Source organism: Sturnira hondurensis, unplaced genomic scaffold (genome assembly GCF_014824575.4).
Source record: "Sturnira hondurensis isolate 20B ecotype Veracruz unplaced genomic scaffold, ASM1482457v3 Scaffold0019144, whole genome shotgun sequence".
In the NCBI taxonomy this organism is placed as follows: domain Eukaryota; kingdom Metazoa; phylum Chordata; class Mammalia; order Chiroptera; family Phyllostomidae; genus Sturnira; species Sturnira hondurensis.
Genome location: NW_028091775.1, coordinates 762963 through 781270, shown reverse-complemented (window position 1 = coordinate 781270; position 18308 = coordinate 762963).

The window sequence follows — 18308 nt, the reverse complement described above, 5'->3', positions numbered from 1 at the left end:
TTTCCCTGAACTCAAATAGGGATTACAGGGCAATTTCAGATAAGAGGGTTTCCTGTTTTATTCAACTTGAAGTCATTTCATGTACTGTGTGTTTCCTTTTTTCTTTCTTTTCTGTATTTATTCAGGCAAGGTCAACAGTCTATCTGGAGTGTTCTGCAGCCATCCATTTATTTTAAAGAACCAATCTTCTGTACTGTTAAAATACTTTCTATGCCATTTGTGAGATGTTATCTTTTCTTTTTCTTCTTGTCTCTTGTTGTGTGTATGCATTCAAATAACAGATGGTCTATTTCCTCCAACTCATCCATGAGTAGCAGACTGTGGTCAGTCAATAAATATAGTATTATTTTTGACTTTCAAATATATGCCTAATCTTTTTGTTATTAACTGGATGATTCAACTATGAATAGTATTTCCTGAGCAAGATTCAAATAATTTACTGTATTATGTGGGAAATATAAAGTATGATATTTTGTTATTGCTAAGTATTTTTGACTAAGTGGAAAAATATTGTAGAAAATAAAAAAAATATTCCCATTAAAATTTAGCATTTCCAAGAATTTTTTTTAAAAAATTATATTTCTTTATTTTCAGAGAGAGGGGAAGGAAAGGAGAGAGGGAGAGAAATATCAATATGTGGTTGCCTCTCATGTGTCCCCCACTGGGAACTGCTCTGCAACCCAGGCATGTGCCCTGACTGGGAATCGAAACATGATCCTTTGCTTCACAGGCCCGCACTCAATCCACTGAGCTAAGCCAGCCAGGGCACCAAGAAGTTTAATAAAAGAAAAAACTAGCTAATAGATGTTGGAATGGATATAAAGGTGAAAAAAATCAAAATTTTGTGTGGAGTAGAGAACTTTAAATGTGAAATATAAAAATAAAAATCAGACCTGGCTGGTGTGGCTCAGTAGATTGAGCACAGGCCTGTGAACCAAGAGGTCTCAGTTCAATTCCCAGTCAGGATACATTCGTGGGTTGCAAGCCAGGTCCCCAGCACCGGGCATACGAGAGGCAACCACACATTGATGTTTCTCTCCCTCTCTCTCCTTCCCCTCTCTCTGAAAATAAATAAACTTAAAAAAAAATCAAATTAAAGCTTTATTCAAAAATGCATTCCAAAAATAAGTAGGATAATCAAGATATAGCATCATGTGACTAGTAAGCATTATTTATCAGTGCTGTATAAGGTATTTATTTTTTAGTAAAATGGCCTTTGCAGATCTTTTGTCCTAATCTCTTCTTTGATTTTCAGTATTTGAAGTCAGCAAATGTAGCTTCTACTGTTTTGTTTTTTTACAGTGGTTAGCCCTGTGTAATTCCTAAGAATATACAAATTGATTGGCAAGATGTCTTCTGAGGTATCCTGTAGAACACATATCCCAGGTTTTGAGGACGTGCAACATTTAGAAGCATTTTCTCTCCAATAAAGTATATCTCTGATGGAACTTTTAGGGGCCATAAAGCTATGAAATTTATATGTTTTCAGGGTAAACTGTATTATAATATCAAACCCTGACCATTTGTCTACGATAATTTTAAGACAGCCAAAAAAGGACATTTAGGAGCAATATGTGTTCTCAAGATGTGATTTCTGGATAAATATTTGCTGAATAAACCAAAGAAGGAAGAAGTGTATTAATATCCAGCTTATCTTTATTCTTAGTCTATTAAACTAACCATGGAGAGCTTTTTCAAAAACACCGCTCTTTTCATTTCTCTATTTAAAATTTCTGCTGCTATTTTCTTCAAGGTAAAGTCCAATTTGCCAAAGTATGATTTGATATATTTGAGGGCTTTATCTTCAGCAGTTTTTGTGCAGTTCTTGGTTTATTTGCTCTGCTCTATTATGTCTCTTTCATGACTTTGGTTAACACATTTTTTAATCTTCTATATACACTTTGATTTTGAGAATCCAATTCATAAATCTGGTAACTACTACTATGGTGACCTAATCTGTAATTTCTCACATCTATAATCTCAAGATCTTACAAACTCTACTATTCTGAATTAAATTTTATTTTAGCAACACTTTTAATATTATTAAGGCAATGGTATTGTAGACACTGAAATACAGAACAGGATGACAGGGAACAGAGGGGAGAGTGGAGAGAATCACAGGGGAAAAGGGGAAGGATTCACAGGAACAAGTATAAAGGACACATGGACAATAACTAAGGTGGGGGGTGGAAATGGGAGGGAGGTGGGGAACACTGGGGGGATGGGCAGAGCTGGCAATATAAGACAGAAAACTGTACTTGAACAATAATTAAATAAATAAATTAAAAAAAAGAAAAAGAAAGAAAGAGAAAAAAAGAAAAGAACCAAAAAAATCTCAGCACCCATAAAAAATACAAGAATATTTTTCATAATCTTACAAATCCATGTGGCTTGACTAGGAATTTTGTTTTGGAGATTTTACTCAAGCACCTAGACTGTTGGAGCAGACCATATTACATTACCAGTTACTAAGGCAAAGAGAAAGAGAATGCATGGAAAATCAATCATACTCTTGTTTCTAAAGCTTGCTTATCGAAGTAGGCATGTCACTTCCCGAATTTAATTAGATAGAGGCATGAGGCCTCACTTCACAAATGGCATCTTTATGTTCTTAGAGTAAAACTGTAACTATTGTAACATCAAAGCAGTGAAGATTGTTATATTTACCATCTTGTCAAAGCCATAAAGTTGCTAATTTTTGCACTTCTTCAGTATTATTGTCCATATTCTATCATCATATCTAATTATTCCCAGTTCCTAAATATCTGTTGCCTCATCTCTAACCTAACAATTGCGTCAACTTTATTATTCTCTGTCTGCACATTTCTCGTTCCCTAATCTATTCCCAGTACTGTAAATAGAGAATGTCCTCAAGTGTGGAACTAGACATATATGTCCTATTCTTAAATTTCTTCAGTACTGTGAACTTTATTACATTTATAGTTTCAGTTCTAAACTTCCTAGCTTGGAATACAAGGTGTTTTCTTGTCAGATCCAGTTCTACTTTTCTGTTCTCATCTTACATCTGTCTTCTCTGACACTTATTTTTTAGGCTCCTAACATAATGCACATATTTGTTATTCTCCCTAAGCAAATCACCCTTTCTTGTATGTTAAACATTGTACATATTTCCTCTTTTCCAAATTGCTCTTGCTCTCAAAACTCTATTTATCTTTCAAGATTAATTTCAAACATAAGCTCCTTATCATGACTTTCTTGGCTTTTCCTTTCCAATGACAGAATTAATTTTCTGAGCCTCTGCTTTTATACACTAAACCACTTACTTAATGCACAGCTGTATTAATTTGTTTCTCAAGCAGTTTTTCAACTATGTAAATGCTTGTTAGTTCTTTCAGGGCTCAAATTGCATCTTATTCATAATCTATGGCATGGGATAGGGGCTCAATAAATGCTAAAAAAATTAAATAAATACTTTTTATTTTCTACTTTCTGAAGATATTTTACCAAGTATTATATTAAAAAATGTTTACATAATTTCCTTAGAATCGAAAATGGTGGAGTAGATATGAATCTTTGAAAACTATTTATAAAAACAATTTTATTTGAACTATTATTTTAATTATTCTTCAGAAACTCTGTTTAAGTAATACTGTCCCCAAAATACTATTTGTAGGCAACATTTATAAACAGAATGTTAAAACTTCTCATTTATAAGACTAATTGGCTTAGAAATGTAGCTTAAAATGCAAATTTTAATGTTTAACCTGCTGATTTGAACTTGACTTATAGGACTTTTGAATATCATGACCATCTGGCTTTTCAGCTGGTGGTCTATTGCTATCTAAAATTATAGACCCATCATTTTATTTTCCTAATGGTTAGTTATACTACCAAGAAATTCCCACAATCGGTGCTGCTTTACATATTTTACAACAAAGCAGTAGGTATCAAAATATATAGGAGAACTAGTTTCTTAGTAAAGTTGGTTCATAATTGTTGGAAAATTTCAGCAGGTATATCATATATAGTTCAAAGAGTTACCAAAGCATGCTTGATTTGAAATCCTCAATGTTATGAATAATTAACTCCTCAGGCTTTTACTGATTCCCTGAGATATTCCTGGAAAGAGTGTTTGCTAGGAATAAAGTGACAAAAGACGTAATGCTTGTCCCAAGAAACTTTAATAAAAGAGACAAAAATGCATATAAATGATTTCCACTGAGTAATGTCAAACATAGAAACAATGACCATTATTATAGGCTTTGCATTAAGTGTGTTAGTCCTTTCAATAGCTATGTTAATTCAATGTTATTATTCCACTTTACAAGTGAGGAAAGTTGAAAAGAAATAGTTATCTGCTATTTCACAGCTGGTCAGTAAAGATTTTGATCTAGGTCTACATGTCTTCTAAGGCCATGCTCAGGGCTGTCCTTGCTGTCCCCCAAGCTTTCCATCAGGACCAATGCATTATTATCAGTACTGTGGGTCCCGGAAGCTTAAGTTTGAATGAGGATACCTTAATTAAATACCTCTCCATCCACAAATGTTACATTGATTCTTATCCCATGCCTTGTTATAATTTTCTTTTGGGGAAAAACTGTATTGTCATAAATTAGGCAAAGTTTATTGTCAAGGAATGCTCTGTATGTCGGTTGAGTCATTAGGGCATTGACTATGTGACCAAACTCAAAAAGAAGCCCTTTCCAAATACTAAATATCCCTGAACTTCCAACATTTACCAGTTCTTTACTTTGTATTAAATATTTCTTTTTATTTATTTTTCATTTTCAAAGTGCATATGTTTGACTTGTCTCATGAGACATTTTGAGTCCCTGTGGAAATGATTTGCTTTGAGAGTCAGAATGAAAGCATTCAGTTTCTATACAGAAAGGGGTTCTGAGAAGTGTTAGTTGAAATATACATAAGTGGGCAGACTTAAAAATTATGTACTTAAACACATTAATACTTATTTATGTTTGAAGATAAACATATTTTGGTTGCCTACCTATTCACAAGTGATTGGAAGAAAAAAACCTTTAAGTTCTTCGGCAGAGCATACCTACCCTCACTAAATTGACATTTTATATGTGGCTGCTAGCTGAAATCAATCTTGTTATATCTGTGTGAGACAACCCATTAAGAGAAATCCTAGGTATTGAGAATGGGTTATCTAAAGAAAGCAAGAAAAAGACCGTCCAAATTAAGAACCCCTTCCACAAAGAAAAGAGAAACCTGTGAAGCCACGCTGCGGAACAAGATGGACCCCCGCAATGTGGTCCGGATGACAAGCCTGAGGATGCCGCGCGCACACCAAGAGGGGATGGAGAGGTTCATTACTCACATAATGAGGTGTTCTGGGGAGAGCAGGGTGGTTCCGAGCAGTTCTAACACTGCAAGAACAAGGAAACGAGACTGGCTTGGGGGTTTTATTGTGTTTAGACCATGACCATTCCTGCTCATAGTTGGAACTTCCTTATGGTGGCAAATGAGAGAGTGCCTAGGCTTACCCAGATGTGGGGGACACGGAGATTGCGGGAGATAAGACTTAGAAGCTGTTGGCAGTCAAACGTCAAAAGTGGAGGCAGACTCTTTACTACAGATATATTTTCCGATGTATCTTACAATGACATCCTTTCCACAAGATTAAGGCAGCCTGCTTTCACTCTGTATATTATAGCCTCCACTCCAACCTCTGTTTTGTCTCTTTCCAAGTGGCTACTAAAAGTCAAAGTCTTTTTCACTCACATTACCTTAATGAGAAAATTAGATATAAGAAAAGTTCATCTTGGTTACATGTAAAAAGAAATAGACAAGAAACTACAAAAGTAATCACTTTCAAGATGCATAACAAGTCACTCAATGGCCCTGACAGCAGTGAGCACCAGGACATGCTGATGGTGTGTCTTGTCTATTCCTAATCTCGACTCATTGTGCTTAATTGTAAGCTTGTTACAATTAATCGCCTATAGTTATTAGCAGTTTTTCCTTACAGATGTGACTCTAAATTACAATATTGGTATATGTGGTGTAGCAATTACATGATTAATCAAAGGTCTAATGTGAAAACAACTTGAACATGACTGCTGAAAAGACATATATATTTTCCTTTCATTTTCGTCATTGGAACGCTACTGAAACAGAATAAACACAGATGCGATATTTTTATTTGGAATTATAAAGGTACATTTTAGTTTTCTTTTTGTTGTAGCATTGACATTCTTTATAAGTATTAGGAGAAAATTTAAAGCTGAGGTTGTAAATAAATTAAATATAAATTTAATATGCAGTTGNTGGTATATGTGGTGTAGCAATTACATGATTAATCAAAGGTCTAATGTGAATACAACTTGAACATGACTGTTGAAAAGACATATATATTTTCCTTTCATTTTCGTCATTGGAACGCTACTGAAACAGAATAAACACAGATGCGATATTTTTATTTGGAATTATAAAGGTACATTTTAGTTTTCTTTTTGTTGTAGCATTGACATTCTTTATAAGTCTTAGGAGAAAATTTATAGCTGAGGTTGTAAATAAATTAAATATAAATTTAATATGCAGTCGTATTTTGATGTTAGAGTGATTACCGGATTGGTGGCTATAAATTGATAATTTGCATTTTTATATTGTTATTATCTTAATTGAGAGAATAAATACAGTCCTACTTCAGTACTTGTTGGCTCAGAACTCATCAAACCTGATAACCTCAGCACTTGGAAAAAATGCTTCATCAGTCGCTGCTTGCTTGTCACTTGTCTGAATGAATTAACCATGAGTACCCGGTAACCACTGCAAATTGATACCATAAGCATAACTTTAGTGGTTTTATTGTGATTTTAACATTTGATATACTTAAATTTAAAATGTTTTTATTGCTCTTGGGAAAATCTAATGGATGTTTATAGGTGTGACATATTATATAAAGTTATCTTTAAGATAAAAAGTAAATAATTTTCTGAATATAAAATTTTATAATCTTAAAACATCTTTATTCTTATATTACAAAGATAATTATTAATAGAAGCTATTCACAGCTTTATTTTTTAGATGCAAATATGAACTTCAGTATAAGATAAAGATGATAAGTTAATTCAGGAAATTTGTCCTTTCCCAAGAAATTACACTAGCTTTAAGTTATTTGAGTTAAGTCAGCCAATTGTTTTAACCCTCACAGGAGAGAAAGGTAAAGCTTTCCTTTCCCCCAAAGCTAGATCACTACCATTTTATTTTTTCTTTTGAGATATGGTATTTAAAACATTTGAGAAATATTTTAAAGTTTGTATGTCTCAATAGCTATGATATGTTTTGTCAATAAGTACTCCATTTTTTATTAGGAGAATTGATTCATACGATGGGTCATTTTATGAAGGTTAAATTTATAAAGATGATGAAACAGTGGTTATACATACAGACTGATATTTTATTTTTTTTACTTTTGTTATTTTGGCATAATCCTCTGATTCATAGAGAACCATAGTTACCAAAATTTTCAGGAATAATAATTATATAATGGAGACATTTAAAATATTGATGAAACAGTGGTTTGTTATTATTAAAGCTTCTTTTGATGTTTCCAACTGAGTATACTACAAAGTTTCTAATTTTATCCTATTTACAGCAATTCAAGGCCTTATTAAGGTATCTAAAATCACTGTTAATTTTCCTTTCTGGGATGAATGAGGTCATTTCTTTGAGAACATATATAAATTATCTGTACTGTACTTATATGATCTGTGATTGAGTTATATCATTCTGTCACGTCCTGATATTGAGAGAGAAGAGAAACTTTTTAGAAAATAAAGAGTAGAAAATTTTGTGAATTTAGTAAAATTTTGCCACCAAAGGCCGATTTTCTCAGAGAAACACAATTGTCCTTTGTAATTTTCAAACGAACTTCATTATATTATTTGATCTTTATTAAATTTCAGTGGAATAGATATTGCTATCATTATACCAATTTCACAGATGAGAAAATCAAGCCTTAGACTGATAGTCTTTTTGAACATATGGGTTTAAATATTGACCCTTGCACCATGTCTTCTTTGAAAGCTATTTTATGCTGCCCATGCCCTGAGCATGCACACAGAAACAAACAGAAAGTCCCTGATGTAAATAGAGTTTACATTATACCAGGAAAGACAAATAGAAACCAAGTGCATAAACAAATATGTAGTATCAAGCATTGGCAAAAAAAAGTGAAGAAAAGGGATTCTGGGAATGAGAAGAGAGTATGATGTGGTTGACAGTACTATTTTGGATAGGATAGGTAGAGAAAACTTCACTGAGAAAGTGGACTTTGATCAAGATACGTGCTGAGTGATGCAGTAACATCAGGTGGACATTTGGGAGAAAAAATATTCAATAAAGGAAAGGATTAGAGTAAAGGTCTTGATCATATTTAGCTTATGGATTATGCAAGCCTTATAGACTATAGAATATGTCTAAATTTTATTCTGAGAGACATGGAAAGCCATTAGATAAATTTTAGTGGTAAAATGTTTATCGTGTTGTTTAAATTTTTAAAAGTTCACTCTGGTTGATTGGAAAGAGGCCAAAATCTAAATGACATGCACACTGGCCAACCAGAAATGTCAACAAGCCATAAATACCTGGTCTTTTCACACTGATAAGTAAACAGATGAATATCAATCAAATTGTCCCAGAGAGAGGGAATATGGATCATTCTAAAGGCTGACTAAAAATTAATAACAATTAGTAGACATTTGACTGAAAATTAATACAATCAATTCTGTCTCTTTTCATTATATTAATGCTTCCTCTGTTACTAAACAAAATATTTTACTCACTGCCAAACATTTCCAAAATATTTTCTCTATACTAATATTAGAGTTAATAAGACACTTAAATGTTTGATTTGAGAACTTCTTTACTTAGAAAAAGGTTGTGATTCTTCACCACATTAAAATTTATAAAGTACTATTTTACAGAAGTAGATGATGGCAAGGAAATTTTTCTCAGCTTAAAATCAAAAATAAATTTTAACTTTAAAAAAATTTTGGCACCACATTACAAATATGTAAAAATAATTTTAAATTGTCCCTATGATTTTAATATTTTACACTTTTAATTAATTAATTAATTAATTAATTAATTCCTGTGCAAGTACAGTTGTCTCCATTTCCACCCTTCCCCCCCCCCCAGCCATCCCCACCTCCCACCCTGGATCCTTCCCTGCTTTGGTTTTGTCCATGTGTCCTTTATACATGTTCCAGACAACCCCTCCCCCTTTTCTCCCCATTATCCCCTCCCACCTCCCCTCTGGTTACTGTCAGTTTCTTCTTAATTTCAACATCTCTGGTTATATTTTGCTTGCTTGTTTGTTTTGTTGATTAGGCTCCATTTATTGGTGAGCTCATATGGTATTTATCTTCACTTCCCTTACGCAACCATTTCTGTGAGCATCCTGATTGCCAGTGTTTTAAAATCTGCATCTGATAGGTTGGCTATCTCTTCATTGCTTAGTTGTATTTTTTTTCTGGAGTTTTGATCTGCTCTTTCATTTGGACCATATTTTCTTTTGTCTCAGCATGCCTATTACATAATAAGTGGTGGAGCCTTAGGTATTCTCCAGGGCAGGGCGACCCAGGCTGCTCAGCTCTCTGCCGGCTTTTAGTCACTTCCCCTGCTACCCACAAGGTAGCAATTGGACCCTTCTGGTGCTGCTACTGAATGAGTAGTTTTTGTATGTTCCAGGACTGTGTGGGCCTCACCAAGGATCTCTCCTGTGAGGTTGGGAGTTTCTCCTGCCACCTCAACCCCAACAAGTTTTTTTTTTTTAGTCAGTGGTTTTGAGGCTTTTTTCCCCTGTGCTGGAACCCTGGGTTGTGAGGTCTGTCTCACTCCCTAGTTCCTCTTGGTTGCTGGCACATAAATGTGGGCCTGCCCCATCTGCCAGCCGTTGCCTCATCCACCCCAGTCCTCCAGCCACCACTGTGGGTCCTCTCCACCCTGGTTGCCTGTCTCTACCCCTTACTGGTCTGAATCAATATTTCTTCTTTAACTCCTTGGTTGTTGGCTTCTATACAGTTAGAGTTTCTGGAAGTTCTGGTTATTTTCTATTTTAAAATTTGTTGTTGTCCTTCTTTGTGTTGAGTGAGGAGGCAACATGTACCTACATATACCTCCATCTTGCCTGGGAGTCAGTACATTTAAATTTCTAAAGCTCAAAATATTTAGATATGTTCTTACCATAAGAGCTTATTTTTTGATGAAATTCAAAGATTTCAAAAATTCAGTCTATACCTGAGATTTGGGAGAGAAATTATGTAAAGAAAGGTCAATATGGATATATCTTTATCTTAACAATTTTATACTAATAAATTTTTCAGTTTTGATTAACATTTTTAAGTGAAACTGTAAGAAAATATAATTGTGTTTTATTAATACTCATGTAAAAAGGGTTATTATAGAAACATAGAAAAAAGTTGAAGAACAGAGGGGCAATTAGATGACAAAATGGTAGAGCATAAAGTTCTCTATTGAAAACAAGAGAAAAGATAGAATTGAGAAAGATAGTAAGCCCAGAAAAATGGGTTAACGTCTCTTTACTTTGCTCCTCAGTTGAGGACTCAGGAAAGGTTTGTTACCTGTTAGCCACAGGTTTGAGGGAGGCCCATTGGCTGCCTACATCTGTGAAAGGGCTCAGAGAGTCTTTGAAGGCAGTAGTTTCAAAGATTACTTGGCAGCACATTCATGCCATAGATTTAATGTTTCTGCCTGCCTTGCACATATATCCCTGCCCACAACCCAGCTCGAGTAATGGAATCCTTCTTCTTGCGTATGAGTGGGCATGGGACAAGTTTTGAGTCAGTCATCGTCACAATGACTGTGCATTTGAGGCAAGTAGGGGCAATCTGAGTCCTTTCTCAGGAGGTTTCTACAAGGAATTCAAAGGAAAAACTTTTCCTTTTTCTGGTTACACTGGAACGAGTTGAGAGATGACTGTATGGCCACCCCTTTGAGTCCCCCTCCTTTTTTTCTCAATAATTATCAGTCTATTCAGCAAGAGGCTAAGAGGGCAATTCAATTATGGGAGACAGACAGGTAAAATTTAAAGATACTGGGAGTGGTAGTTCAGACAGGGTAGGGGTGAGCAATGGGGAAAAGGACAACTAACTGAATAACAATAAATTTAAAAAAATAAAAAATAAAAAAATAGAGGAAAAATGATAATGCACAGGTCCTAATTCCAGACCCTCAAGTTTCCTACTTCATCCATTCAATTTTTTCCCCTCACCTGATGTGTCAATAAATAGTTCCACAGTCAGGGAGCTGTTAACTGTGCCAAGACCTAAGTATTCATAGCTTTGAAGTGGGGCCCACAATTACAAGGAGGTTTAAAAAAGACTGAGCATTTTGGTATTGTAAAACTAATAGGTAAAAATAAGCAGATATTTAAACTATCCAGAAGGAACACATAAACATGATCAAGTATCATCCTCCTTGATTTGTTCCTGATGTCTCATAATATATTTATTATCTGAATATTCAATTTTAACATTACCAAGTCAACGTAAGTATATAGATGCTTAATATTCTATCTACATTGTGCATGGTTGACACCAATATAAAATGATTTTCAAAAATATTTTATTTATTTATCTTTAGAGGGAAAGGAAAGGAGAGAAGGAGAGAAACATCAGTGTGGGGTTGCCTCTCGTGAGTCCCCTGCTGAGAACTGGCCCGCAACCCAGGCATGTGCCCTGACTGGGAATTGAACTGCGATCGTGTGGTTTGTAGGCCCGTGCTCAATCCACTGAGCCACACCAGCCAGGGCAATATAAAATGATTTTTTTATAGACATATGTAAAGTCCAAAAACATTCCTATAAATTTTGATTAGCAAAAAGAGAAAACAAGGAGTACAGATTATTGCTAAGAATCACTGGGAAGGATTTAAAAAAGAGATTTTCAACAGCCACCATGGGAGAATAGATGAGTGTGTAAGGAAATCAGTAAGTGCATATCCACCTGTTATAATGTTTAGGTTAGTAGTCCCTAGTGATTATATCCTGGTGAGAAGAATAATTAGAGAGATGCATATATAACTTGTATATGATGCAATGAAGACACTTAAAAGACTGAAAAAGTGATTTTAAAATATTTTAAATGCTGCCAGTTTTAGAGTATTTTTCAAGATCTGCTATGTTATTACTACACTGTTTGATTTACCCCACAGAAGCAGTTGCGGTATATTTAAAAGCAGAAGCAAACATGAAAACAATGTAATACTTTCCAAGCAAGTTAGAGAAACTATTAAAAATGGCTAAATGGTAATATATAAAACTGCCACAGTAAAAAAGGTATCATTGCAGAAACAAAATCCCAGCATACAGTCTATTATTTTTCATTTTAACAGTTATCTATAGTTCTGGCTACAGTCCTTAAAGACATTTACTCTCTACAGTTGTTCTAATTATGTTTATCAAATGTGATGCATGTGTAATTAGATTTTAATAGGACCACAGCTTCTTGTTTACCAACTAGTTTAACAGGAGACTAATTTATTGCTGATAAGGTATAAGGTCTTCAGTTCCTCCTACTAAATAAGAACTGGAAATGTTTTTGAAAACCAATGTCTTGGCTGAAGTTTCTTTTCGGAAAGCAAATCCCTGTAAGTCAACGTGGGTGATTATTTTCCCCATGTTCTGAATGGGCTGAGAACAGATACTAAAATGTTTAACAGTCCTGTCAATAAAAGATGTTGTTTAAAAAAGTGCTGCCTAAAATTTTCTTCAAGTTAATTAAATACTAAGTGAAAATGTTCATGATAATATTATAAAAACAGGTACATTTCCTCCTTGAGGGAAGTATAAACCAATAACAATAACAAATTAATTTTGCATAAACATGAACAAGCCACCTAACCAAATGTTGTAGTATTCAAGAGAAATAACATGTAAAGAAAGTGCAGAATTCTTAAACAATAGTTTCAAGGCAATTGAATCCATTACCATGTAAAGTCATTTTTTCTAAGATAATATATTCAGTTCTTAATAATTATTTTTGATAAGAATATATTAAAAGGTATTTAACTATATCAGTGCAGAATGGTTCTTTTTTAATTTAATCTTTATTGTATTTTTTCACATGGTTTTTTCTAGGGCTGAAAATCATAATCCCTGCTCATATACTTATCTATCTCAAGTGAGCTGGTTTCCACTTTGATAATGATGACAGAACAATGAGTGAATGTTAATTGTTTCATTGACAGAACAGTTCCTTGAATGTTTGAATACTAACTTGAGGCATTTTTGGAAAAGCAGACACTACAGGAAGCAAGGGGGATATGACTTCAATAATGTACGTTGTCATTAATACATATGTATGCCTTCCTTTACATATATTAAACCGGATTTATTATATTCACCCTTTCAAATTTGAAAGTAATAGATGGTGACTAAAAAGCACATTTAAATGAGTTGATGAAATAAGCTTTGAAAATTTCAATTAAATCACAAGACCATTGCATTTGACTGTTTGTTACAAACATCCTCTTTCTCATACTATTTATTCCACAAAATATCCAAAGCCATTTTGAAAACACCTCATTAATACTTATCAACCTTATGTGCTTTAATTGTATGATGGAGGAGAACAACTGTAAATTCAGTCATAAAAACAAAATTTGTCATGTGAAGTGTAGGGGCAGACAAACTAAGAAAAAACAGATGCTTCTTTAAAAAATCAATTAGGACTTTTTATAATCAAGACTATATTTTCTAAAACATCCAGATCATAAAGCATCAGGATCAGCACATCTCTGTTCAGTCAGAGTTTGATTAAAAGCATGAGAACATATTCTGTGCATACAAAAGTTGCCTACACCATTTGCTCCTTGAATTCTGCCACGGTTTTGAAGGCAGCAAACCCTAAGTACCTGACATTCATTTTGTCTCGTGGTTTCTATATGTAGGGCATGACATGAATTAATTTCTATAACCTCCTGTAGCAAGAGTGTAAATCAAGGAGCTACATGGTAGGATGCAAAGGGTAACAAATGACCCCTGCCCTTAATTAGTCCAGATACTTCTCCCAGAGAAAGATTTTATACATAAAACATAACTCTATAAGAGAGCATATAGAAATGTCAGTTGAATATAGATCTAATTTTAAGCATTGTGTGAAATATATTTCTAGCCAAATTTGGTATCCTTAATCTTTATACTGAAATGTTTTCACTGTTACCATTCACTTTCAGTTGCTTATGAATTTCATATACTCGCAGTATCTCCAGTGAAATCTATCTTTCCTGATGTAATTTGCTGAACCATCCAGAACTCACATCTTCTAAGGAAGTGTGCATAACAGTGTAAACATAAACATGGCCTTTCAACTCAAAATCTCTGGGTTTCTGGCTCTGACTCTGCCAGCGATGAGTCCTGTGGCTTTGAATACATTACTCACTATCTGTAACACTTTCCATCCACTGCTGTAAGATGTGAATTATCATGGTGCACATTGCAATATTATTGGATTAAGTACAGGAAAATATTCAAGGGTACTAAATTATTACACTGCCTGACTCATAATAAAGGACAAGGTGATTTGGCTGTTGTTGATTATGGTCACATAGCATTCATCTACAAGCTTTTATACTGAATCTGGAAACAGTACACATGTGCATTGTAACTATGGGCTTTCTTGGGCAAACCTACTGTGTACAATTGCTGACTGCACTTTAAAACTGTCATGACTTGGTAAGAGTTGATATTTGATGTTTTTATTGGTAATTATGATTCATATAGAATTGACAAGATAACAGTAATATTTATCTAGAGTTACCCCGATATTAACTTTTTATTCTATTAAATATTTTCTTTGCCTCAATATTATCATTTAGTGTATTTTTGTTAATTATTAACAAGTAAAAGGTACATTAGCCTTTTATTTTTTATTTTACTATTTAGCATATGAAATTTTAATGCAAACCAATGAGATTTAATACAATTCCAATAAAAATGGGCAAAAGACTTGAATAAGCATTTTTCTAAAGAAGACATACAAATGTAAATCTAAACCACAGTGGGGTGTCACCTCAAACTTGTTAGGATGGCTGTTATCACAAAGAAAGATAATACTAAAAGGCAAGTGTTATCTAGGATGTAAAGAAATGAAAATCTTTTTGCACTGTTTGGGGAAATGCTAATTAGTGCATGTATTATCAAAACCAGTATAAAACTTCCTCAAAATATTAAAAATATAATATATATATGTGTATGTATATATACACACACACTGACAGGTTATACAGTGGTTCTATTTTAATATATACTATGTATGATTACTATTAACTAAAATTAATATAAACATATTATATAGTTAATATTAATATAATCAATACATTATTATATATGAATATAATATCAATATAATTGATATGTTATTAGACATACTGTATATTCATTATACTGATATTATACTATAACATATTATTATATGATTATAATTAGTTATTACATATTTATTCACAATGGCTAATATGTAGAATAAACCTAAACGTCCATTAAAAGTTAATTGATAGAGAGGGAAGGTGGCAGTGAGAGAGGTGGGAGCTGAGTCCACTTCCCCCTGGAGACATGTGAAACACCTACCTGATTTTCTGAGCAACAGAGCGAATAGCCTGCAGTACCCCAGCATATATGAAGACTGGAGACCAAAAATTGTACAGGACATTGAAAAATCAGACAAGTAGATGGGAGCTGTGAACACCAGGATACCTGCTGGAAGAGGAAACCCACCAATAAAGGAACCACCAATATATAACAACAGAAGGTGAAGGAGGGAGTGGGAGTCACATTAACTCAACCAGAATCTATCTGGAAATACAACTAAATGGTGGAGAAATTACTCAGAACAAACAACTGAACAGGAGCAGGATAGAATCCTCAAAACCTTGTACACACAGAAGAACTGGCTTCAACAAAACCTGCCCACACTTGCACAACGGAATACAAGAGGTGGTGGATGGAGTGACCCTCAGTTAACCAGTTGGAGGGAAGAACCCACCAAAGAAAGACCCAAAAATAATCAAAAGCCAAAGATGTACATGGAGCGATAAATGAAACATAAATGAAAGCTCAAGACCAGTGAGCTTGGGAGATCAAGAAGATGGCACCACTGAATCTCACAGATATTCTACCATAGAAGTTCACACCATAAACCCAGGGAGTCAGAACACATAAATTTAAGAAGCAGTGGCTAACAAGAGGAGTATTACAAACAATGGGAAGACAAATAACCAATCCCCAAATGAAAGAAAAGGAGGAAGCATCAGAAAGAATTCTAAGTGAAATAGAGGCAACTCAACTATCAGATATTGAGCTCAAAGCAATGGTTATCAGGAAGCTCCATGAGCTCACAGTGAATTACCAGAAATTACAGGGAAACTACAGTGAGCTACTTTAAACTATATCAATACAAAAAAAAAGGAAATAGAAACTATCAACAAGGACCAAGAGGAAATGAAAAATACAATTTCTGAACTGAAAAACACAGTGGAAGGAATCAAAAGCAGGGTTGATGAAGCAGAAGATTGAATCAGTGAGCTATAGGACAAAATAGGAAAAAAAAAACCAAAAAAAGCAAGAAAAGGAAAAGAGGCTCAGAAAAAATGAAGAGGCATTAAGAGAAATGCAGGACAATATGAAATGTAATAATATCTGTATAATAGGGATACCAGAAGGAGAAGAAGAAGAGCAAGGGATAGAAAACCTATTTGAAAAAGTAATGATAAAACTTTCCTAATTTGATGAGAGAAAATGTGACAGAAATCCAGGAAATACAGAGAATTCCAATCAAGAGGAACCCAAAGAGGTCTACTTCAGGACACATCATAATTAAAATGACAAAATTACAAGACAGAGAGAGAATCTTAAAGGTAGCAAGGTAAAAGTAGGAAGTAACATGCAAGGGAGCCCCAATAAGGTTAGCAGCTGACTTCTCAATGGGAACACTCCTAGCCAGAAGAAAATGGCGAGAAATATCCCAAGTAATGAGAACCAGAGGCCTGGAACCAAAGCTACTTTACCCAGCAAGGCTCTCAATCAAGATAGAAGGCCAAATAAGAATCTTTCCAGTAAAAAAAGTCTAAAAGAATACACCTCCACCAAACCAGCACTGCAAGGGATGCTAAAGGGACTGCTTTAAGAAAAGGAAGAAAGAAAGAGAGAGAGAGAGGAAGACAGGTATGAAAATGGCAATGAACAAGTACCTATCAATAATAACTTTAAACATAAATGGATTAAATGCTCCAATCAAAAGACATACAATAGATGAATGGATAAGAAAGCATGACCCACACATATGCTGCCTAGAAGAGACCCACCTCAGGACAAAAGACCATCACAGACTAAAAGTGAGGGGCTAGAAACAAAATTTCCAAGCAAAAGGACAGGAAAAAAAGCAATATTCATATCAGATAAAATAGACTTCAAAAAAGGCCATAAAGAGAGACCCAGAAGGTCCATACTATTCAAGGGAAGAATCCACGAAGAAGACATAAACATTGTAAATACATATGTACTCAACATAGGAGCTCCCAAATATGTCAAGAAAATCTTAGAGGACTTCAAGAAAGATATTGACAGCAACACAATTATAGTAGGGGATTTTAACACCCCACTGTCAAAAATGGACCGATCTTCCAAACAAAATATCAACAAAGATATTGTGACATTGAACAATATCTGAGATGAGATGGACTTCACTAATATAAAGAGAGCTTTTCATACCAAAGTAGCAAAATACACATTCTTTTCAAATGCTCATGGAACATTTTCAAAGATAGACCACATGATAGGACACAAAACAAGCCTCAAAAAATTCAAGAAACAATCATACCAAGCATTTTCTCTGACCAAATGGAACTGAAACTAGAAACCAACCTCAAGGAAAACAATCAAAAACAATCAAACTCATGGAGATTGAATACCATGCTATTAAACAATGAATGGGTCAAAAATGAGATTAGGGAAGAAATAAAAAAGTTTCTGAAAAAAAAACCAAAAATGAACTCACAACAATCCAAAACTTATGGGACACAGGGAAGGCAGTCTTGAGAGGGAAGTTCATAGCAATACGGGCCTACCTAAAAAAATAGAAATATTTCAAATAAATAACCTAACCCTACACCTACAAGAACTCAAGGAACAGAACAAAGACAACCCAGAGCACGTAGAAGGAAGGAAATAAACAAGACCAGAGCAGAATTAAATAGCATAGAAACTAAAAGCATAATTCTAAGGATCAACGAATCAGGAGCTTGTTCTTTGAAAAAATAAAACAAACTGATAAGCCATTAAGTAGGCTCATCAAGAAAAAGAG